Source organism: Ambystoma mexicanum, chromosome 4p (assembly GCF_040938575.1).
Source record: "Ambystoma mexicanum isolate Mex_15411 chromosome 4p, UKY_AmexF1_1, whole genome shotgun sequence".
NCBI classification, from domain to species: Eukaryota; Metazoa; Chordata; class Amphibia; order Caudata; family Ambystomatidae; genus Ambystoma; species Ambystoma mexicanum.
This window is the reverse complement of record NC_090927.1, coordinates 830,846,216-830,861,851: the sequence shown is the minus strand read 5'-3', so window position 1 is coordinate 830,861,851 and position 15,636 is coordinate 830,846,216. Positions and strand designations below refer to the sequence as shown.

Below are 15,636 nucleotides of genomic sequence, written 5' to 3'. Positions count from 1 at the left end.
CCTCTCACTGACTACATAGAAAGTGTATAGAGTACAATAGTTAATTTCACATCTTACCGTTCATGGCCAGTAAGAATGTCATTGTATTTTCCCTTGTTCCCTCCCCTGCCTTGAAGCGCTTTGAAACACATTGTGTATTGGCGCTATATAAATAAACTATCATAGTTGTGTCAGGTGTGTTGATTTAACATTAGAAAATTACAGCGCTTCTCTCGAAGAACAAACAGAATGGAATGCTTCCTTTCATTTATTCTCTGCTACAGGAGTGATCTCTGCCACAGACATAAGCTAATGTAATGCACAATTTTTAGAAGGAATGTCGATGTTCAGGGATCCAGATCATTTGGAGCTAATATGGTGCATACTTGTAGCTTGAAGAGCCTGGTAAGCTTGATATGGTATACTACCTGGAGATACATTTGACTCCATGACATCCAGTTCCATACACATATGAACATACAAACTGAACATTTTGTTACATTTACGCAACATGTAAAACCTAATCTCGGATTACCTCAAATAATACATACTGCAGCCACGGTTTACATGTCTCTCCAGAAATCACCAGGTTCTCATCTGCAAGAGGCCACTTTCTGGAGATATGTGCTTCACATAAACCATAACATAGCATATGCATGTGACAACATGCCTATGTTGCCTTTCTGGGATTCGCTTAAATGTGCATCTTGATCACATTTCTAGTAGTGTTTTTTTTTTTTTAACTATGCAAAATCCCTTGATGAAAAGGTGTGAATGGCCTCTCAGGACATTGCTTGCAAATCCCTCCCAATAATGCTCAGCAGAATGTATGAGTCTTAGCAAACCATCAAATCCTATGCAGTCAAACTAATGGAACCCATATATGGTCTGATTGGGGACAGCATTCTTGTTCGGTGACCAAGTAATTGCTTAGGGTAGCACCACCCTGTAAGTGAAGTTGGGCACCTACATGTACACATCGCGAAAGCTCAATCAGATGGACGAAAGATGTCCCCGACGACTTGAACTATTAAAATACATAAGTGGCAGGCAGTGACTGCGGTTGGGCGTTAATGCAGGACACATGATTCAATATGGTCAATTGCTTGAAGTGATTGTTCCATACTCATTGGGACATATGTTAACCAAATGGCTTCATTCAATTTATTTTCTTCTCAGGCGCCATCTCCTTTTACTCTATTCTGAAGCAGGAGGTTCATGCTAAAATGCTTGGCTCTTTGTACATTTCCTTTGATCAGAGGAGGAAACCCGCTGGGACCCTGGACCTAGAAGAAGCACCTGGTTCCCCTCTTACATTCTCAGTGTATTGGCCAGAGATTATGATGTTACAACATATGCTTTTGATGGTTCGATATGAAGGATATCCTACTTTGAAATACTGATGTTATGACACCTTAAGTCTGCATACTTCACACTGACTTATTGACTTCTACGCTGCTGTGTCAGTAGGGCACGGTATTCTGTTTCTTTTTGTTTAACCAGACTTGACATAGGTTTTATGAAAAAAAAAAATATGCAAAATTATACCATATGATTAACAAGTTAACATAAGTGCTTTTTGGATTTAAATTCAGAGTTAGGCAATTTATTTTGTTGTATTTTTCTTGAGCAAAAGTGATTTACCTTCTTACCTGGTAACATTGTTTCGACGGGATGTTCCTCCGACGTATTCCTTATCTTTGATAATATGTTTCCAGCTTGCTGGCCTTGGAAATTTTTTTCTGTAGAGGGCGCTGCGTGTCGACGTCCGCCGAGTCGATGTCCTTCGACGGCCACCGTATCAGCGCCGACGTCACCATGCCCATAAATAGCCACGTGCTGCGTCCGTTGCTCAGTTCCGTTTTGTAGCATAAGAAAAGTCATGCCTGAATTGGTTATTGACCTTGAAGGAGCGTAAGCTGCAACCACAAGGGAAGTTATCACTGCGGGGATGGTTGGGAGGGGCGATAAGGAATACGTCGGAGGAACATCCCGTCGAAAGAACATTACCAGGTAAGAAGTAACTTGTTCTTCGAAGGGATTGTGTCCTCCGACGTATTCCTTATCTTTGATAGACTCCCATAGCAGTGGCATGTAATTGGAGGTGAGAGTGTAATGTAATACGGCCTTGCCAAATCTGGTCTCATGAGCAGTGGAGGAATCCAGATTGTAAAGTTTTGTGAATGTATGTGCGGACGACCATGTGGCAGCCGCACATATGTCCCGGACCGGTACCCCTCTTTGGAGAGCCGAAGAGGCTGCGATACCCCTGGTTGAATGAGCCCTGAGATTTTGGGCTGGCTCTTTCCCTGCTAGTCTATAACATTCCAGGATGGCCAAAATAATCCACCTGGAGATGGTTCGTTTTGTTATGGGTAGTCCCAACTTGTGACCTGAGTATCCTACAAACAGTTGGTCTGCTTGCCTGATCCTAGCCATTCTGCTGATGTAAAAGCTGAGAGCTTGCCTAGGGTTCAGCCTATATAGCCTTTCCTCCTCTTTCCCCGGATGGGGAGGAGGGTGGAACGAAGGTAAGGTAATTTTCTGAGTAATATGAAATTCAGAAACCACCTTTGGGAGGAAATTAGGCTTCACCTGTAGGACAACTTTGTCCTTGTGGAAGATTGTATGTGGGGGTTTACAGGAGAGAGCTTGTAGCTCGCTCACCTTCCTAGCAGATGTTAGTGCTACCAATAGGACAGTTTTAAGCGCGAGAAATCTCAGCGCACAAGATTGAAGTGGTTCGAATGGAGTGCCCATTAAGAAGTTTAAGACTAAATGTAAGTCCCATAAGGGAACCTGGAATGGTTTTGGAGGGTAAACATTAGTTAGTCCCTTGAGAAATTGTACCACTAGAGGAAGTTTGAAATACGATGGTTCCTCTGCAGTGCGCTTGAAGATAGAAAGTGCTGCGAGATAGCCTTTTACAGTGCCCACTTGAAGGCCTGAGTTTGCCAAGTAGAGTAGAAACGATAACACAGTTGGTGTACCACATGAAAAAGGGTCGATATTCTCTTCCCTACACCAGCTGCAAAATTTGTTCCAACGGCAGCAGTATAAAGACTTTGTTGCCGGTCTTCTGGCTGAAAGCAACACCTCCATGACGTCATCAGGGAGATCCCAATCCTTGTACCTCAACCTTTCAGAAGCCAAGCGTGAAGGTTGAGGGTTCTGGTGTCTGGATGGAGAACCTGACCTCCCTTCTGCGAGAGAAGATTCTCTTTGAGTGGAAGACGGATTGGGGGACAGATGGACATATCTAGAAGGTCCGGGTACCACGTTCTCCTGGCCCAATCCGGGGCAATTAGGATCATGGTCTTCCGGAATCTTCTCAACCTCCTGATCATTTGGGGAATAACAGGGACTGGAGGGAACGCGTAAAGGAGTGGAAATTCCCAGTCCACTACGAACGCATCTCCTAGAGCTCCGATCGGGGGAAATTCCCTTGAACAGAACAGATCGCACTTTTTGTTGTTGCTTGTGGCGAACAGATCCACCTGAGGGGTTCCCCAAAGGGTGAAGATCTCTTGAAGGGCTTCCTGAGCTAGCTTCCACTCGTGGGAGACTGGGCTCTGCCTGCTCAGAGCGTCCGCTGTCAAGTTCTTCTCTCCGGCTAGGTGGACAGCCGATAGAGAGATTCCTTCTTGGATAGCCCAAAACCAGAGCTGCATCGCCTCTCTGCACAGTGGAAGTGATCCTACGCCTCCTCTTTTGTTGAGGTAGTGCATGGCCACCGTGTTGTCCGTCATTATCAGGACATTTCTCGCCTGTACTGATGGCAGGAAAGCTTTCAGCGCTAGTCTGATTGCTCTCAGCTCTAATAGGTTGATGTGTAGTCTGGACTCCGATGGAGACCAACAACCGCTGATGGTCAAGTCGTTGGCATGGGCTCCCCACCCCGTGAGTGAGGCGTCTGTGACTACTGTTATCTCCGGCCATGGTTGCCAAAACAGTTCTCCTTTCAAGATGTTCTCTGGATAGGCCCACCATTGAAGGTCGCGGGCTACCTTGTCCGGAATCCGGAGGAGATCTGTCATTCTCCCTGAGAATTGCGACCGCTGACTTCTCAGTGCCCACTGAAGAGATCTCATTCTCAGGCGAGCCTCTGGCACAAGGAAGATGCAGGATGCCATGAGGCCTAGCAACCTCAAAAAGTCGAAGGCTGGGAGACGTTGGGCATTTTGAAACTTGGTGATCATCTGTAGAATATCTTGCGCCCTCACCTCTGGTGGCGAGGCTTTTCCCAGGGAAGTGTCCAGGACCGCTCCAATGAACTGGAGTCTCTGTGATGGTATCATCTTTGACTTCTTTAAATTGAGGGAGAAGCCCAGTCTGTGAAGGAAGTGGCAGACATAATCTAGTTGGTCCTGGGCCTGTTCCGAAGATACAGCCCTGATCAGCCAGTCGGCCAGGTAGGGGTAGACGTGGATCCCTTCCCTCCTTAGACTCGCCGCCACTACCGACATCAGCTTGGTGAAGACCCTCGGGTCGGAGGTCAGCCCAAATGGCAGAACTCGAAATTGATAATGAGAGTCGCCAATTGCGAACCTCGGGTATTTCCGGTGTTTGAGATGGATTGGCACATGGAAATAAGCATCCTGAAGGTCCAGAGATACCAGCCAGTCCTGGAGCTGGAGGGCCTGAAGGATCTGAGAAAGAGTTACCATCTTGAACTTGTCCTTCCTGAGGAACTTGTTCAATTCTCTCAAGTCCAGGATGGGTCTCAGTCCTCCGTCCTTCTTTGGTATGAGAAAGTAGGGGGGAGTACCAGCCCTTGTTCCTGTCCGCTACAGGTACTGGTTCTAGGGCACCTTTCTCTAGCAGGTCTATAATCTCCTGCAAGAGGAGCGGATCTGGAACTTTTAGAGAGCTGTTCCCCGGTGGATGACTCTGAGGAATGTGTAGAAAGGGTAGGCAGTAACCTTGGGCAACTGTTTCCAATGCCCAAGCATCTGATGTTATAGCCTGCCATTCCGTCAGATGGTGAGTTAACCTGCCCCCTACAGGTGTATTGTGTGGAAAGACCTCAGAGTGGTTTGGGGGCGGCTGATGCAGATGCCGAGGGTAAAGAGGCACCTGCTGCTGCTGCGGCCTTAGTACTTTTGACCCGTCCACCTCGGGTGGATCTCCTTTGGCCTCTTTGAGCCGGCTGTCCTCTGCCTTTCCCGAATGCGGAATAATAGCGAAAGGACTTTCCTCTTCCAGAGGTTCCTGAGGGGCAAAAAGAAGGTTGGCGGATAGCAGCTCCTAAAGATTTTGCTGCTGCTTTAGAACTCTGTAACTTTTCCAGACTGTCATCAGCCTTTCTCCCAAATAATGAAGAGCCGTCAAAGGGCATATTCAAAAGTCTGGCCTGTACATCTGGAGCAAAGCCCGACTTTCGCAACCACGCATGCCTGCGGATTGTTGTACTGCCGCCATGGCCCTGCTGATACTGTCAGCGTAATCAATGCCAGTTTGAAGTGATTCACACATGGCATCCTTGCCATCTTTAATAATGTTAAGGAAGGCTTCCTTTTCCTCTCCTTCGGGTATGCAGTCAGCCGCTGATGAAGCACACTCCCATAGTGTGTGACTGAACCTGGCGAGCGTACAGGTGGCGTTGATGGACTTCAACGCCATACTACAGGCAGAGAAAACTTTCTTCGCCATAGAGTCGTACCTCTTGTCATCTCTATCCTGTGGGACAGTAGGGTAAGCAGTCCTACTGCTAGATGAAGTTGCCGCTTGAACCACCAGGCTCTCTGGAGTCGGGTGTTTCGATAGGTATTCAGGGTCAGCGGCCGCTACCCTATACTTGGTTGACAATCTTTTATTGACTGCAGGGATAACTTCGGGAGTTTCCCAATTAGATGCAATTTTCCTTTGTAAGGCTGCATGGAAGGGGACCACCGGGTCCTCCTGTGGGCCTTTGTCCAATATATCTGTTAGGTCATCCTGTTGAAAAACAGGTGAAGGCGCAGACCAACCCATAAATTCAATAATTCTTGCCATCAGGGTTCTATAGGGTGTTTCGGCATGTTCCCCTGGGTCTGGTTTAACAAATTCCACTTCTGGGGAAGTGTCCAGCCCACTTGCCTCATGTAGTGACTCCTGTAGGTTAGGTCCTTCAGCCTTCTTTCCTCAGAGGTGAAATCCTCTGCAATAGGCAGTGTGTTCCTCTGTAACCCAAATGTTTCCTGGTCAGAATCTTCCCCCTCTTCATAAATTGAAGTAAGTCCAGGGTACTCTGACCTCTGAAATGGAGTAAAACCCATCTCTAGGGCAGAAGGAGCCAAACTCGTCGTTATTGGACGAGAAAATGTCGATGTCGTCGACACCGATGTAACAGGCTTCGAAGGTGCCGAAAACGGCATCGAAAAAATTGGAAGGGGTGTCGAAGAACTCGAGAGGATCGGGATCCTACTCTAGGGCATTGACGACAATCTCGGCATCGTGCCGGAGGCCCTTGAAATCACTGTTGGCTGTGGAGTGGCCTTGGTCCTCTCTTTCATTGGCGTCGAGTTGATCGACCGATGCGTCGAGGAACCCTTCGACAACGGCGTTGATGGCGCCGATCCGTGCGTCGAGGGAATCTTCGTCGAAGATGGTACCTTCTTACCCGATGGCTCATGGCGCTCTCGGGTGGAATGTTTCGCCGGGTGCTGCGACTCGCAGCGTTTTGATTTTTTGGGTTTTTCACCCGGGGTATCACCCCCAGCTGTCTTCGAGGGGGTAGAGGCTGCGTTCTCAAAGACGCTTAACATTTTCTTTCTGAATTCCTCCCACTCAGCTTGAGAACTGTGTTTAGTGGGGCAGGAGACCCTTTCTGGGGACACAGAAGACGACGAGGAATGGGACCTTCGAAGTCTCTTTTTTGAGTGTCTTGATCTCGACGAATGGTGGGAGCTACTTCGAGATCTAGAATGGGAATGTTTTCGACGGCGAGGAGACGAATGCCTCGACTCAGCTGACGAAACTTTCGAGGAGGTTTTGGGTGACTTACCTCTCTCGAGCTTCCCCTTGCGCTGCTTCAAGGCTTTCGCCGTCATGGACATGCAGTCCTCACACTCCGAACAATGGTGCTCGGATCCCAAGCACCATAAGCAGATTCTGTGAGGATCCGTTATTGATATTTTTTTACCGCAGTCACGACATTTCTTGAAGCCGGATCGCGGCGTCGTCTGTTCTGATGAAGAAGCCATTGAGAACGATAAGGAATATTCGAGTAGAAATAGTTAGTTATCCTGACTGAACTGAGCAACGACGTTCCGAGGCCCCACGAAGCGCGGAAAAACGGAACTGAGCAACGGACGCAGCGCGTGGCTATTTATGGGCCTGGTGATGTCGGCGCCGATACGGTGGCCGTCGAAGGACATCGACTCGGCGGACGTCGACGCGCAGCGCCCTCTACAGAAAAAATTTCCGAGGCCAGCAAACTGGAAACGTATTATCAAAGATAAGGAATACGTCGGAGGACACAATCCCTTCGAAATAGTGTACTCTACAAAGGACATTAGAAGTGAGTGGAGGAATCGCTTGCATGCTGCTTTCCAAACGAGAAAGAGAATGTAGAGTAGGTTCATAAACCTCTATCCCTCGCCAGCCCCCTACCCGGCTCCCATGTCATTCCCAACCCCCGCCCTCTCACTTACTTGCAGGTCCAGGGCTCCCAGTCCAGCTACCACGCTCCTTCCCCTGACTGCACCCAGGCACTGATATAGAAATAGAAAAAAGACCTGGTCCCTTTCCCATTTACTCTGATGGTGGCCACCTTTGATTTGTTCCTTTTTTTGACAGGAGATCAGGCTTGTGCAATACGTGTGGAGTGTCTCTCCTGACAAAAAAAAAGGTTATCACTATTTGCACCTTGCAGGAAGCCCCAGGGTGCGAATAGCAAGCACCCCCTTGTCCGGAGGCTTACAGGGCTAGTAACGGCCCTGAGCCCGTGCTTTGCTTGGGCCTACCTAGTCAGTCATTGCTTTTGGTATTTTGTTTCAGAATTTCTCCGATTTCGGAAATCGGCTTTGATTTCCTGGTATCAGCCTACCCGATATCTACATTCACATTTTTTGTTCCGTAATACATTTTTGTACAGCCCGTCAGCGATAGGTGCTATATAAATTCCAATAAAATACAAATGTTCAAACATGTAACCGACAGTGGATAGTGGTACATCAATGAAGAGGCCAAACAATTTGGTGCTACAGATGAGAAGAACTACATAATGTCACATCAATGTCCTAGGCACAAGGAGGCATAGGGAACAGAGGGTAATAGGGATCACCACAGCCTCTGCACCTCTTACTAACCTTATACACATACTATCTCTCCCCAGCCTAACCAGGACAGCCAATCAGCCCTAGAATCGCAGAGGGCTTGATACAATAATTGCTGTAGGTAAGAACAGCACATGAGCACTACGTTAACATTGGCTTCATGCTGGCACTATGCCCATTTTACACCCCAAGACACTAACCAAAACAATCTTCCATCTCCTTTCTCTCCCTCTTCCACCACCTGTAATTGTTTCGAACCCTAAACATGAATGATTATACTATATGACGGTTCTGTTTTTGCAATATGTGGTAAACCACTGTATGACTGACATACTCTATCTCTATCGGTCATGACAACCGGGGCCTCCCCCTCCTTCTGTTCCTCTAATCCACATATGACACAATTACTTCCTTGTCACAATCATCACTATCGTACATGTATGTTCAATGACAGCCTTGAAAAGGACCCTAGAGGTCGAAACACGTGTCGGTTGACCCTTAAGACTACATGTCTTCACTACACTAATAAAACCACATTGGGTTCTGAATCAAGCTATTGTAGTGGATATCCATCTTTTGTGAATCAAATAGGGCAAGGTATCCAGGACTGTACTACTTTCACTCATCCATAAAGACAATGACTGTCTTGCGACTAGGTCACAGGGAAGCAGATCAGCAGATCCTGGAATGAATTCGAAGTGTTGAATTTATGGCCTGCATCTGTGTGTATGGTGGGCTTAAGATCATAAGAATACAAAGGATTTCAGCTCGACCAGGGATTCTGTCTTATCGAATCTGATATTTCAATTTCACAGCAGGTCACTCCTGAAGGAATGAAATAAGAATCTTGGTGAACAAAATGTTTTTTATCTAAGATCCACCAGGCCCTGGAAACTACTCGAAGGGGGCAGGACTGAAGTCGTGAACCCCCAGATACTTCAAACTACAAAAGACTATATCAGGCCTATGAAGTCATAAATACCTTTAGTGCTGAACTAACAGCAAATATACCAGATGCTCCATTATTGACTGACCCAACTGCAGATGCCATGTAATATTTTAAATAAAACATGTCTTTTGAATGTTACACTGGGATTCACTATTTTGCTCATAATTCTTAAATGGTGTTCATTTCTTTTCTAGAATGTTCAACTTGAATTGCCGTATTAGGTGGTATAAAAACTGAATTTGTTTGAGGTCATTTTCATTATGTGAATTTGCATTTTGTCATAGAGAAAACGCACACGTCAGTGAGGTAGCGTCTGTATTGATGAGCCTGGTACTTTGACAAGGAAAAATAATTTAAATGTAAAGATAGAAGTGAGTTAAATGGGAAGATATATAAGTTAGCAACGATATGTCATACCAAGATCAAAATTGCATCATTTAATTTGCACAAGAGAGTTAAATCTGGTGAATCTATTACATGAGGACATGTGTGTAATTTACTATTTCAGAATGTTACAATGTTTAATACAAGAAATCTTTAAGAAGACATCACATCAAGTGGGAGGGGAACTGGTTTTATAAGCTACTCCCTTCGGACTGCCCTCTTCATTAATATGCCCAATGGCTAAGAAGAGGTAGATCTAAGGTGATGTCACTTTTGGAACATTGTCCAATCACATAGATTGACCAACTAGATTGGAGTAATATCCACACCTGAGTGGTTTCTGCTCTATAAAACGTCAAACACACACTGACAGCGGGTGACTCACTCGCTCACTCTGAGAGAGGAAGAAGGAAGAAGGAGAGCAGGAAGTATTGATGACAACAGGAAGGAGAAGGAATAGATTGTTCTTCTTTTGAACCCAGTGATGGAGTATTAGTAGATCACTGTAAAGTGAGTCCTAAAAGAAGTTAAAGTCATAGGCCTTTTTCAGTGGAAGAAACAGCATCCATCTTGCTAAATGATGGCCACCTGTACCTGGAGGAGAATTGAACCAGTCCTTAAGAGTGGGCCCACCTCTCTGGAAGACAGCCAAAGGAATTCATATGTGAGTATAATAAAAAGAGGTAATAATTCTGAGGGTAGCGATACTACAAAAGGAAATTAGATTACATCCTGGCCCTATTATTTGGCCCTATTATTTGCAACTACTGAGGGATGTACAGTATATAAATTTACTGTACATCCTGCGCTTCTGGAATTATAGATTTGATTATATAAATCCTATTGTGTGTGTATACGGGGGAGATCCCTTGACACATATTCTGTGCAATGTACAAGCACAGAAGAACATAGGACATCTCACTGTCTGCATACCTAGACAAATTAAGTAATTGAGGGTACTTCCTGGATACACCATCAAGTAGAATACAGTTATTAATGCTGAGTTGCTGACAAAAGGGAGAGGTGGATTATTTGCTACCCGCTTTTAAGTTGCCCATTGAAAGTGAGAAAGGTGTGCTTTTACACAGTAATTAAAGAGAAACTTCACTGAAGGGAATCTAGCTTACATACATGTTGAACATACATTTTCCTTTCCACAAGTCATTAACATGCAGAAAGATCAAGTAGTTTGTTGGAATTGAGTTTTTAGAATGCTGCTGAAAGCCTGACATGTTTATTGAGTAAAGGGATTGATATCTATTTTGAATAAAGGAGAAGTGGAGAGAATTGGATAGGCAGGGATGCTTTGAGTTTATTTGCGTTTTAACAAATGAAAGATTCATCTTGGACGAAAGATTCATCTTGGACGCTCGTTATTCAATCCATGGTGCACGGGCATCCAGGGTGAATGAAATATATAGATACATATGGTGATGTGGGTGTTACAAGAGTCTATTTCTATAACTATAACCTTGAAAACGGAGGTGAAAAGTGTGTTGATTATTTTTCATCATTGCCATTTCATGGATGCGTAACTTGTTTATCTTTAAATTGATTCAGTTATTTCGATTTTGTTAATAAATATACCGTCTGTGCAACCCTGTGTGTTACTTGTCCCAAAAGGGGAGGAAAGCTGTAAGGAATCCATTCTGTTAAATGGGAATCCCAGATTCATAACAAGATTCATAAAAAGAACTTTATCAAACAAAGGTAGGTTGTGCGGTCATGGTTTGGGATGGAAAGTTCCCCTGAATTAGAGATCGCCTGATTAAAACATCCTACAGTTCGAGGTTTCATAGTTTGAGTGAAAGCACTCTGGACGTAGATGGGCCCATTGGTGTTGCCACTTGTCATCTTACATGCCCTAATATCTGCCTCTCTCAAAATAAGGCAGCATGTCCTGTGGGCCGCTCAGGGCACCAAGGCCTGTAACACCAAAGCCTATGAATGAATTACGTATTCTGCAGTAGCTGACTCTTGCTATCTCGTTGCAAGGGGACGCATACATGTGCAACCCTGCTAGGGAGGATGCAGAGCAGGGAGCACACCATGTCCCAACGTTCCATGATGTCACCATTGCGCCTTGGACCTCTGGCAGGAAAGTGAGAGTGCCACTTTTTTCAGCATGCATGCCGGTCTGGTATTGGCGTTGGAGCTGGAAGGCAGCAATAAACGGGCCTGTGTGTGTTCCCCTTTCTCATCTAATATGTACAAGTAACTGTATCTTACTTGTAGGGTAGCATTCCCTTTTGCAGTTCCCTTGTCCCATTTTATGGGAGCCCCTAAACCCTTTGCTTTCTTTTTGATGGCTTCCCCATTTCTTTTCTTTCTTTTTGTAGTCAGAGGGACATGAACTGAAGTTCCCCCTGCCACTGCAACCCTTTTTTGATGCATTTCACTAGTAGAACATATGGCTATAAAGAAAGGACTGCTTTTTCAGCTCCCCATTTTGGTCACAGGCTGATTCCGAGTAGGTCGGTGACAACTGTAATTTGTAGTAATTTTTTCGTATTCGTAGCTGTGGTGTGGCGGAGCAAGGACTCATTCTAGGAGGTGTCATGATTGGGGCTATAAACGTATTTATACAAAAAGAAAAACCTATCTTTTCCTATGTTTCGAGGGATTTTCCTGCCTCGACCTAGGGAAAACTTGAGTGCATGTCAGGATGTCAGTCAAAAGTCAAATATAGGGAGGCCACCAGGGGACATGCAGATGATGGTCCTCTGAGCGCTCTGCTCTCCTGTGACGGTCCGGAAAAGTGGTTAGAGCCCCCACTTTTCACCCCCTGTGCAGGTGATCCACAGACATCGGAGCAGTGCGGGTCCGCCTCTCCCCCGGGTCCAACAGTGGCGCAAATCGGTTGAGGGACGACAGAGCTGGGCCTGGCGACGTCTGCAGGGGAAGAGCGAAAGTGAATCACCCCGCCTGAGGGACATGATGAGGGAACAGTTAGCAGCCTTCCCACCCGGCCAGGGACCCACTTGCAGAGTCGGGCCTCGGTGGAGAGGCGGTGTTTGGAGCCGAGTGTCCCCTCACGCCCGTCTGATGCTCCCTACAGCCCTACAATTTAGGGGCGGGGGCGAGGACACCCCCATAAGAGATGCTGGTGAGGGCACATGGCCAACTTCAGCTTCGATTCCGGCATGGCACCCAGACCGGACTGATTTTCCCCAGACGCGGCCTACGGCTCCCCCTGGGGAGTGGAGGCGGGCAAAGGAAAGCAAGACAGAGGAGGCAGCACACCGTTTGGGCCCCTGCAATACCAAAAAGAGAAAAGGGGCAGTGGTGACACTAGTGGGGGGAGGAGGTGTGGATCCCCTACCCATGTGCTTGCCTCTCTGCCCCCCCTTGGAAAGAGAGGCTGATTTGAGTAGGGCGAAGGGGAGCGAGGCAAACAAGAGCTGCTGGCCTCCCTTCTACAAGCAGTCTGGGTGTGGCGGCCTGTGCCTGGAGACCTAAGGCGCCTGGCCCTTGGAAGCAAACACCTGCTGGGAGGACCCCGAGGGCGGAGGCGGCAGGGCAGTCCCTTCTTGGCCCTAGAAAGGCCTACAGGAGGCAGCACACAGTTTTGGACCCCCTCATCACCGCAGAGAGAGGAAGGGCAGTGGTGACACCAGTGGGGTGAGGAGGTGAGGCCCCCCTACCCAGGGGCGTGTGCCCACCTCCCAGCCCCCTTTGGAAAAAAGGAACCTACAGCCCTGTAATGGACTGTGGCGGGAGAGGCATTTTCGGCTGGGGTTGGAGCTGTCTTGGTGGCGGGAACAGCACTATCGCCGGGCTGGGAGCACGATTGACTGTTGAAGACATGCATGAGCGGGGCGGTTTGCTACTTTGAGGGTGGTATTGGTCCCCAGGCTGTGCCACAATAGACTCAACTCAACCATCTGATACAAGTGGGCCCCCCCTGGACAAGAGGCCGTCTTGCCTGGAGCTAAAGAGACACAAAGGACTAAGCATAACACCGAGATACCCCATAGACTCGTACTATCTATCCGCCCAGGAGGCGGGAAAGGGACGTAAAGGCCCCACTAACACAAAGGGGAAGCTGTGCATGTCCATGGTCGGACCACCATACATAGAACCTGACACGCATGGCTGTTCTTGTTGACACATGGATGGGAGGTCAAAACTAGCCAGTTCTGAATACATACCGAGGAGGACTGGCTCAGAGCACCCCCAACGGGGCGATATGTCTTCCGGGAGAGATGAGAATGCGGCGACCAAAAAGACATTGAAGCACTTTTGGAAGAGATCAGAAACATGAGGGGCGACATTGGAGGAAGGGTGGATAGAGTTACCCATAGAATCGATAAAATGGAAGAGAGATGGAGGAAGAGGAGCACAATCAATCTTCCCTTGACACCCTGGAGACCCAAATGGACGTCTGCATGTCCGAAATGGAGAGAAGAGAGGCTGAGGTTATATTGTAGATGGATCACCTCGAAAACTGTGAAAGACGTAATAATCTGAGACTTTTGGGAATTCCGGAGAGAGATGGGGAGTCAGAGTTGGACCTAACAAGAACCTTACATGAAGTTATGAAACTTATCTTCAAGGACAACTCCATTGATGAAGCAAAAATTGAGAGGACCCATAGAGCTGGAGGTTCTGCAAAAAGGCCAAAGTCAGTCTTGGTCCGCTTTCACAACTACGCGAACAAGCTCAGGATTCTGGAGAAAGCAAGGAAGCAAGGCCCGGTAATACATGGTACGGCTAGGGTAATGATCTTCCAGGATCTCTACTCCTTGACCCTGGCAAAAAGAAGAATGTGCCTACCCCTCACGAAGTGGCTGAATGAGAGAGGGTCCCGGTACAGGTGGCGGTTTCGGTTCTCCATCACGTTCGATGTTGACTGATACAAACTGTCTACTGAGGAAGAAATTCACAGAGTCACGAGGGAGCTCTTGGGGTCCAAAAGAAAAGGGGCCAGGTGATGGACAATGGAGTGTCAAGGGCCCGAGGAGACAGAGAAAGCCTGGATCCGGGAGGTTTAGAAAGCTGAACGCATCTCCCGCAGCAGAGACCTTACATGACACTAGTGTAGAAATTGGCAATGGACACCCTGGATGTGTTTCACACAAGCTGAAAAGGCCAAAGGTAGGGGGCCCGGATGGGGTCTGCTGAACACTCTTTATTCTAATTTTGTTTAGAAGGATGGTGTTAAGGGGCGGAAGCTCGGGGGGACTTGGAGTTAAAGTTTTATGTAAGTTTCTTACGGGGGGGTAGAAGTATTGGGGCTCTAGAGTACGTGCTTTGTTTGAAAGGGATCGAGAGAACGGGTACAACTGGTGATCCCGTTTTGACATAGTGAAGCTAACTGGGGAGAGCCAGGTGCCTTTGGGAAATTGGGAGGGGGGTTCAGGGTTGCGGGGAGTAAATGGGGACCTTGGTACAGGTTTGCTCCTTTTGGACTATCCTTCTTTGAAGATGTTCAAACTGGCACATGGAGTCTCGCAGTGTGGGAAGGAGCGTCCTCCAGTAGTCCGGCTGTATGATGGCAGTTACAACGGGAGGGGCACGGGCTGACCAATTGAGGACTGGCACCCTCAATGTTAAAGGGCTGAATTCCCCAACAAAAAGAGAGCTGGATTGGATATCCTGTTCTTACAGGAGACTAGGTTCATTAAGGGAGAAGAACAGAGGATCCTGTGTAGATTGTTTGGCCAAGAATACTGGGGATCGGGTCCTCTAAGGAAAGCGAGGGTGGGTATCCTAATAAGCAGAGCACTTAAGGTGAAGGTCTCTAAGATCTGGTCTGACATGGAGGGGATGGCCCCCCCTGGTCTTGGGCACCATTAAGAAGGTGCGCTTTACACTCTCCAAGATCTACGTCCCAAACCAAGGACAGCTACAATTCCTGAAGTCCACCCTTTCAAAAATAATGCTCGAGAGCTCAGGACACCTTATTCTGGGAGGGGACTTTAATATATATATCTGGTTAATTAGATAGGCAGGTATCGCTTCCCAATGGCTTCCCAAAGAACAAGAAGCGCCAAGGCCTGTATACAGGAAAATCAAGGATACGATGGAAGTATATGGGTGGAGGGACATATGGCGGCATTTCCA

The 15,636-nt window shown here is 47.2% G+C and overlaps 1 protein-coding gene across 3 annotated transcripts in view; it reads right to left on the bottom strand.

Annotated features, from left to right (window-relative positions):
• FBXL4 (F-box and leucine rich repeat protein 4) overlaps positions 1–15,636 on the bottom strand; it is a 597,180-nt gene that overhangs the window by 222,014 nt on the left and 359,530 nt on the right. The window lies entirely within an intron of this gene.